The sequence below is a fragment of the Tympanuchus pallidicinctus genome, unplaced genomic scaffold, assembly GCF_026119805.1.
Source record: "Tympanuchus pallidicinctus isolate F22 unplaced genomic scaffold, pur_lepc_1.0 scaffold4, whole genome shotgun sequence".
Lineage (NCBI taxonomy): Eukaryota > Metazoa > Chordata > Aves > Galliformes > Phasianidae > Tympanuchus > Tympanuchus pallidicinctus.
Window position 1 is genome coordinate 42826581 of NW_026294758.1, and position 7956 is coordinate 42834536.

General features: G+C 38.5%; 1 non-coding gene across 1 annotated transcript; it reads left to right on the top strand.

The window, feature by feature from the left end:
* Window positions 1-1971: 1971 nt before the first annotated feature.
* TRNAH-GUG (transfer RNA histidin (anticodon GUG)) lies at window positions 1972-2043 on the top strand. The gene has a single exon. It is a non-coding gene; the product is annotated as a tRNA-His (tRNA).
* Window positions 2044-7956: the final 5913 nt, after the last annotated feature.

The following is a 7956-nucleotide window of genomic DNA, read 5'->3' on the forward strand; positions in this document are numbered from 1 at the left end:
GCTCTGCTGACTGAAGCTTGCCTGCTGGCTCCAATTTTCTCTTTGTTGTCATAGAGGTTGTGTTGTAAAACATATTACACAGCTGTGATTAGATGTAAGTTGTATTGATGGTGTGGAATTTTGTTAGTTTGAGGATCTTAGCTCTGTCATTTGCTCTTTTGTGTTATAAATGTCTATGTTAATATATATATAGTTGAAGGCACAGCCATACCAACTTTGACATTATACTGTTTCTGAAAGCAGTTACTTGCTTTGACAGAAGAACACCTTGAGTTTTACATTTATTCTAGGCCTTTGGATATCAGGAAGGAACTTGAAAACTAGAGGAAGGGAAAACAAAAGTCGAAAGGAGCAAAACCACAGGTCTGTGGGTGGTTTGTTCACTAAGAACAATTATATGGTACTGGCTAGGAGAAAATAGTGGACATTTACCTAGTCACTTGTGGCTGCTTATAGGGGTGCACAGAGCAAAAGAAAAGTGCTATAGCATAGTTGCATTTGAACACAAAGAAAAATAGTTCTCCCCAGGTGATTTCTCTCAGCTAGGAAATTTTGCATAGAGATCTCTCTGAAAAGATACAGTTGCAATATTAATTAGAAGAAGAGGAAAAACTACTTGCCATTGAAAGAGCTGTCTAATGAATTGCTAAAGAGCTATCCCAGCTTGGGCTTTAATTATAAGGAATGTTCATCGTATTTTCAGCCTGCACGTGGATTAACACGAAGTTCAGAATCATCTGTGACTTTGTGATTCAGTGCAGAATCTGGCTGAGAAAGGTGCCGTAGCCAAATGACAGACATAGCCGAATGACCCAGTGCAGACAACCATGACTTCTCTCTATTCTAGTCACTGTGAAGGACTAGGCTGCCTCAGTGTATTTAAATATAATTTCATTTCCTTTTCTTTTCCTGCTTATTACAAACACAATCACAGAGGATGGCCCACCTCCAGCCTGTTGAGGTCTCTCCGGTTGTGTGCATGTCCTCTAGTGGGTCAGCCACTCCTGTGAGTTTGGTGTCATCCACAGATTTACTGAGCATGATTTTTTTCAAGTGTTTCCAATTCACTTTGGAGTCAAAAAGCATGAACTCCATGGTGTGATGCTGAGGGGACTCAGCTGAAACACAGATGAGCAGATTGAGGCTGGTCCCCTGTTTGTGTTAACAGTCAGTGGAAGAGTTTGGACTGGAGACACTGGGAAATATTTCCCTTGCATCAACTAGTGATCTGATAGGTAAAGAATGCCCTTGAAAAGCAAGAGGACAGAGCTGTTATTGGTATCTGCTTCAAATCTTCCTTCTTCCAGACCTGCCTGCATGAAGTTGTTGGCTATTTTAGGGGTAGAGTGGTCTTTTGATTTTTTTATTTATTTGTTTAACCAGAAATTCAATCCTGGACAAAAGAAATTTTTTCCCATATCTTGCTTCTGAACAGAAAAAAAGTATTTGTTTTGTAAGATTTTTATTTTGTAGACAAAAAAAAAAAAAAAAAAAAAAAAAAAAAAAAAAAAAAAAAAAAAGTCAAACAATGAAAAATATTATAATAATTTTTAAACAAAAGAAATAGCAAAAGACATGTAGAATGTTTTCTCAGGTGTGTAAAAAATGCTCATCTGTTTTCAGAGCGCAATTAAAGATAGCTGGGCTAGGATAGCATGACTTTGCTTTCCCTACACTGATAAAATAGGCAAAAAGTGTTCTCTGAAAAGATTCGGGAGTCAAGAGAAGGATGCATAGCTCTATAACTCTCCTTAGCCTGTTTTTAGTAAATTGTGATAGCATGGACAATTAATAGAAAGGAAAGAAATGTCTGGAGGCAATTTTGAGAGTATGGTAGTGCGTAATCGCTTGTAAAAATACTTAGAAACTGCTGCTGCTAAAACTTAGTGTATACTGTAGGTGGCACCATTTGTATAAATTTTATGGACCACTGAGGCAAAGAGGGGGATCTGTGCAGTGTTCTGACAGCTTGCCGTGATCGTATAGTGGTTAGTACTCTGCGTTGTGGCCGCAGCAACCTCGGTTCAAATCCGAGTCACGGCAAACTGAAGAGTATCTTTTGGAGAGCTGTCACTAGAGGCTGCCTATCAAAAAATGCCTATCGGTGGTGACAAGTAGCGAGACAACAAAAGTAACCAGAGACTGCAGCTTTTACAAGAACAATTTACTGAAATATTTATGTGACGCAATAATAGCTCAGTAATCCTGTTGCCGAATGTGATTTTTATTTTTAAAATTTAGAAGCTGATAAATACGGTTGATAAAAGTTGTGATATGTACAGTAGCATAGTGAGTGCGTAATTTCTGTTAGGTGCAGCTACATAAGATCTGGACTAAGCAATGAAGGCTTTTTGGTTTTCATCTTTGCCAAATTTGTACGCTAATACAAAAGGCTGAATTCCTTGGAAATGGGTCATTGACAGATGTGGAAATCCCACTTCCCTAGGTAGAGCTGCTGCTAGAAGGTTTGTGCTGGTGATAGATGCGAGAAGCCATCACCTATCTTTGATTCCAGCCATTCCCTTTGGATTTCCTTATCTACTCTACATCACTGAATAGCATGTGCTCAGGTTCTCAGAATAAAGATTTCTAAAACTGCATAGATTTTATCAGTTTACTGTAACTAATGGCAAATTGTGTCCTAATGACAATATGACAAAAAAACTACATAGTTGGTAATAACTGGATTAATAAAAGCCCCTTATTATGGAGTTTGTCAGATTATTTGCATGCCACTGAATGTAGTTTCTGGTAGTTGGTTCTTTAATTTTATAAGAAGACAAAATCAAGAACAGTTTTTCTCTTGGTGTTGATTCACTTTTGGTGGAACATCAGTCAGTCCTCTGCGTAAGGGATGATGTCTCAGCCAGGCTGAGCTGGCCTCAAGCTTCCATTATAGGACAGCTCTCATAGCTCGTGAATGACAGGGCCCTGTCCCTCTGGAACCTAGAGGATCTTTCCTTGCTCTCACACCTGGTGAGGAAATGAAGCAACAGTTTTTGCAGTGATATCAGGAAAAAACAGAAGTTCTGTAGGCTCACTATCTTGGGAGGGCACCTCCCCTCTGGCAGTTGTGAACTCAGGTGTCCCAGTTTGGGTGTAGTAAGCTGGTGACCCTCAACATCTTCTGACTTCCCACAGGCTCGAGACAGCCCTTGCTGCTGTGTTTTTAGGGTATCTGGTTGGCCTCAGACTTCATGCCCAAATATCACCCAGCCTTTTGGGAATCCGAGCAATGAGCTCTCCATTTCTTGGTTTGATTGACAAAGTGAGTGTGACTGATTCCCCCCGCCAAAAGAAAGCAATTTAACAATATGCTCTAGTGTAAAGGCAAGAAGGATCATATTTTGAACTCTATCCTTGTTCCTGTCTCCCAGCTTTGTCATTTGCTGCATTACATTTAAGAGACACTAGGGTGACTCCTCACAGGTACCTATATTCTTTGAAGCATCCTAGTGAATGGAGTCCTTGAAATGAAATCACAGCACTGTAAAGCCAGAAATTCTGCTCTGCTTACACATCATCCTGAGGCAAAACACTCAAGGTTCATCTCTGCTTGACCTCAAAGCTCCTTGATATGTACTTCTCTGTACTCAGTAATTCAGATTGTCCTTGGTGTTTCATGGCGAGTTACCTGGAAACTGTAGTTATTTTGTTAGTTATTTTGTTTCCTTTTCTTGTATTGATACTGATAACCATACTACGAGCTTAATGGTAGCAATATAAACTGATAGCAAGAATAATGTAGGTAGGTTAGCAGATTTTTCTTACCAGTTCCTCCTCCAATTACTTGTTCCCCTCACAGGAGAATCAAAATTCAAACTCAACTTGATACTAATGTAAGTGGCTTTCTACATTCCATTTCCTGCAAAAATATTTATGAATGTTCCTATCTCTTTGGGGAAAACAAAACAAAAATTTTACTGCAAAACAATTTGTAGGGATGTCAGGATTGCAGAGTAGGAAAAATAGGTTTAATCCTGTCACTGATTTAGAACCTTCAACAGTGCAAAGGATTACCTGCATGTTTCTGCAACGTGCACGCCCTTATTCCTTGGAAGCATGTCCAGATAGCACTTTTCCAGTTGGAAAATCTGATTTAATAATGTGAGATTGAAATAATTGGCAAGGATTCACAAATAATTGGCCTGAAACACTATGGGTTTGTTGTTTGTTTTGTTGTGTTTTTTTTCCCCTTGAAGTCCAAAGAGAAGATTTTACTTTTGCAGCCTTCTCTGGCTTTGTAAAGCAAGCTGATCTATCTAGTGGGAAAAGATGAACAATATTTTTAAAATAAGGCAGAAAGTGCATGTCTTTCTCCGCAGCTCTTTGGGCTCCTTTCGTGCCTACTACTGTTCTTGTGCATGGCATGTTCTGCATAGAATGTAAATGCTTCAGTACTTCATATTTGTGTTTATTTTCATATCCATAGTCTACCTAATACAAATTCTTGCATGTGTATTCACATGCACATACTGCATTCAATAGGACGTGCCTGGGAAGATATTCCTTTCTTGTTACTGTATTTCAACATTATTTTTTAAAAGCTGCTGCAGGTGTTTTTAAGCTATGAAGAAAAATGCCTAGTTCTTAAGGAGGCAATGCTCAACAGGGAGACTGAAAGAACTACTGAAATATTAGTTGAACCTGATGGTTATTTGTTTTTTTCTCCCTTCATTACTGAGTGCAGCAGAGCTGGCTGTATGCTGTCTGATGTTCACATCAGGTGTTGAGCAGGATAGAAAGCAGTGGCTGTTTTGAATCTGCAGTCATCAAATCAAATTAATTCTGTTTTTCATTCTCTTTACAAGACTGCAGCTCATATTAAAACTTTTATAGGTCCCCTCTGAAATCCTTTCAAAGGGCTCTGGTCAAGAAGACTCTTTGAAAGGAGATCTTCTGTGGTAAAGAGAACTCCTGATAGCTTGAATAGCTGGTTGTGCTTTAGCAAAGAATGCCAGGAATTAATTTCACAGGTGGGATGATTTTACCTCTGGAAAATCAGCTCTGAGTTTACAGGGTACTATTGCTGGATGGGTAGTAATTGGAGAAAATCTGGCAGAGAAGGAGATTCCTGAGCCTGATGTGTAAACACGACTGCATAAACAATGCCTGATGCTGCAGTTCTGTAGCTTTTCCCACAATGCGTCTTCGGTGTTTCTTGAAAGAAAACATTTCCTGTTCTCTAAGTAAAACTGTGTGGCTTCTTACTTGTAAAGCTCCAGCAGTCACTCATAGTCATAAACAGCTGTACTGGAACACATGTGAAGGCTGTGGTCAATTTCTGAACCTTTCAATTTGTACCACTTTGGGTTAAGCTTTGGCTCAGTCTTGAATCCCACAGCTTTCTGCACTGCATTTCAAACTACTGAGTTGGGCCTGATTTTCTGCTAGATGAAGCTTTCAGCACAAGTCTCATGGCTACCAAATGTACCAAACCAAATACAAATAATGTTTTACCTTGCCCTGTTTTTGCTTTCTCTGTGGTTTTATACCTCTTGAATTCTAAATTTCCTATCTTTTCTCATAAAGATTTTAGAAATGTTCCTTCTTCGTCTGCAACTTCACAAATGCAAAATCAGTTAGAATTGAACACATCTGATGGAAGCCTTTTTTTAAAAAGCTTTGTGAGTGTAATTCTTGTGCTTAATGTTTTAAAAGTTTTTTTCTGCACTCTTTAATATAAAGTGTTGCGAATGGTTTCTTTATGCCAAAAATTACTCAGATGGCACTGTGATATTCTTTTAAAGGAATTTCTTTGTCAAAGAGAAGTCTCCATTCAAAGGGATCCCAGAACACACTGTTTTTTAAATCTTTGGGAATGGAAGAAGAGTGCAAAGTGTTTATATACCTTGTTAGTAGGGCAGATATGTTCTATTACAACAGCCTGTGACAGTAATATGATCACTGTAACTGTGCTGCTAAACCATTGCCTACCATCACCTTTTGCACTTCAATTACCTATGGAGCCAACAACATGGCCATTGCATCATTTCTGGTCACTATTTTCTTGTAGATCCTGGCATTCGCAGGTTAGATCTGGTGCTCCCAAGATCTTGATTCACTCCTTAAAAAAAGAATAGTCAATTCAGTCTCTGATAAGACTTATTTTCCCTCCCCAGAACTCCAAAACGCTCCAAAATTTTTGTTTTGCTTTGGTTATTTTCTTTTTTTTTTTTTTTTTTTTTTTTTTAGTGGAGGCCCTATCTAAACTCCTTAGGAAAATCTGGCATATATTTTTAGAATGTAGTTACACTGACATCTGCACTGCTGCCATTTTTCACTGTGCTACTGAAGCTAAGAAGGTGTACTGACTTTTGTATTGGCACAGAGAATAAAACTTCTTTATGATATAATCATGAAGGCATTTGTATGAAAACCACATGGAGTAAATTAGTGTTTTACTGTTAGATTTGAGAAGGAGAAGTTAGAATTTTTTTTTAGCTAAAGCAACAGTAAGGAAGCTAGTGTATAATTAGGAGTCCTGTTCACAATCACACTCTGAAGTTTCAAGAACTGAAATTGGTTTGAAAATAATTACAGAACTCTAGAAAAACTTCTATAAGAAAAAAAGAAGCCTTCCTAGGATATAAAAATTGAAATTAATTTTGGAAAGAGATTTGTGTTTGATCCACTGGCTGCTGAACTGCTTTTACTTTTTTGCCACGTTGTCCTTCCCATTATTTCTTTATTTAAGTATTCCTTACTAGCCTCTACAGTTAGTTGATGTGAGTCCTGCTTCACAAGAAATTATTTTTCATCTTAACAGCTTCAAGATAGTTTTCCTTCCTTACTGAGCCATGGACAGATACCTGGAAAAACTTTGCCAAGACCAGAGAAGCCTATATCTGGATGTCACAATAGGGTTTGACCTCAGAAGGATGTATACTCTTCATTAAGGAGAGCTTTTGAGATCCCACTCTCAACTCTTATAAACAGTCATTTCCCAAAAAACAAATACTTGTTGGCTTCTCCATTTTTTTTTACTCCCTGCTGTTTCTTTAAACCTGTAGTAAGTTTGTATGCCTAGGTATGAAGAAATCATTTGGGAAAAAAAAATAGTTTCTACATAATTGGGCAAAATACATAGATATCTAATGATGAAATCAGAATTGGTCATATGACCTGTTCACGTATACATTACTGAGCATCTTCTAAGTAGTAAAGCTGTGTTTTCTCAATAAGAAAGCTCCTATCTATAGGCACATGGGAGTGTTTCCTGAAAATTGTTTCCTTCTATACCCCGGTTAACTTCCACATCTCACCATTCCCAGACTAGAAGGCGTCCAGTGAACAGCAACACCGACAAGGCAGCTTAAGGATGGTGAGTGAATGCTGGTTAGTCAGAGAATTATGTCTGGTCTTTTCCTCTCTTTGCAGAATCCTCCCAGCCACATCATTCTATCTCCATACAAATTACTCTGCTTCCTCAGGAATAGTTTGCTCGTCTTTAACCAAATTTCAGATCTAAACGTGATGACTCCTATTCACTGCTTTTGATTAATGGCCCGTATGTACACCTTCCCTATAAGAAAAATACAAAAACTTCTCATAACAAAGGAATTAATTGCATGTAATTTTTTGTCTGTTTTGCTGCTTTTTCCTGATTTTTTTTTTTCTTTGGTTCATCTCTGAGGACAAATCTCTGTAGGCAGAGAGAAAGGAGATATATTGAAAAAACATGACAGAGTGAAGTCAGTGAAAATATAATCCCAGACAACCTTAGTACCACAACTTCTGCATCAACTGCTTGAAATCACACAGAAGGAGACATACAGCAAGCAGCAGAGGACAGTGACCATTGTGTCATGCCTGCTGTCCCCTGTCAGAGCTATGCAAGCAGTGTCACCTTGCACAGCATGGTTGCAGCTGGGCAGATGGTAGTGCTGGCCTCCACACATGTGTACCTGTGCTTTTGTGGCACACCTGGGCATCTCCCACCTCAAAACCATCACG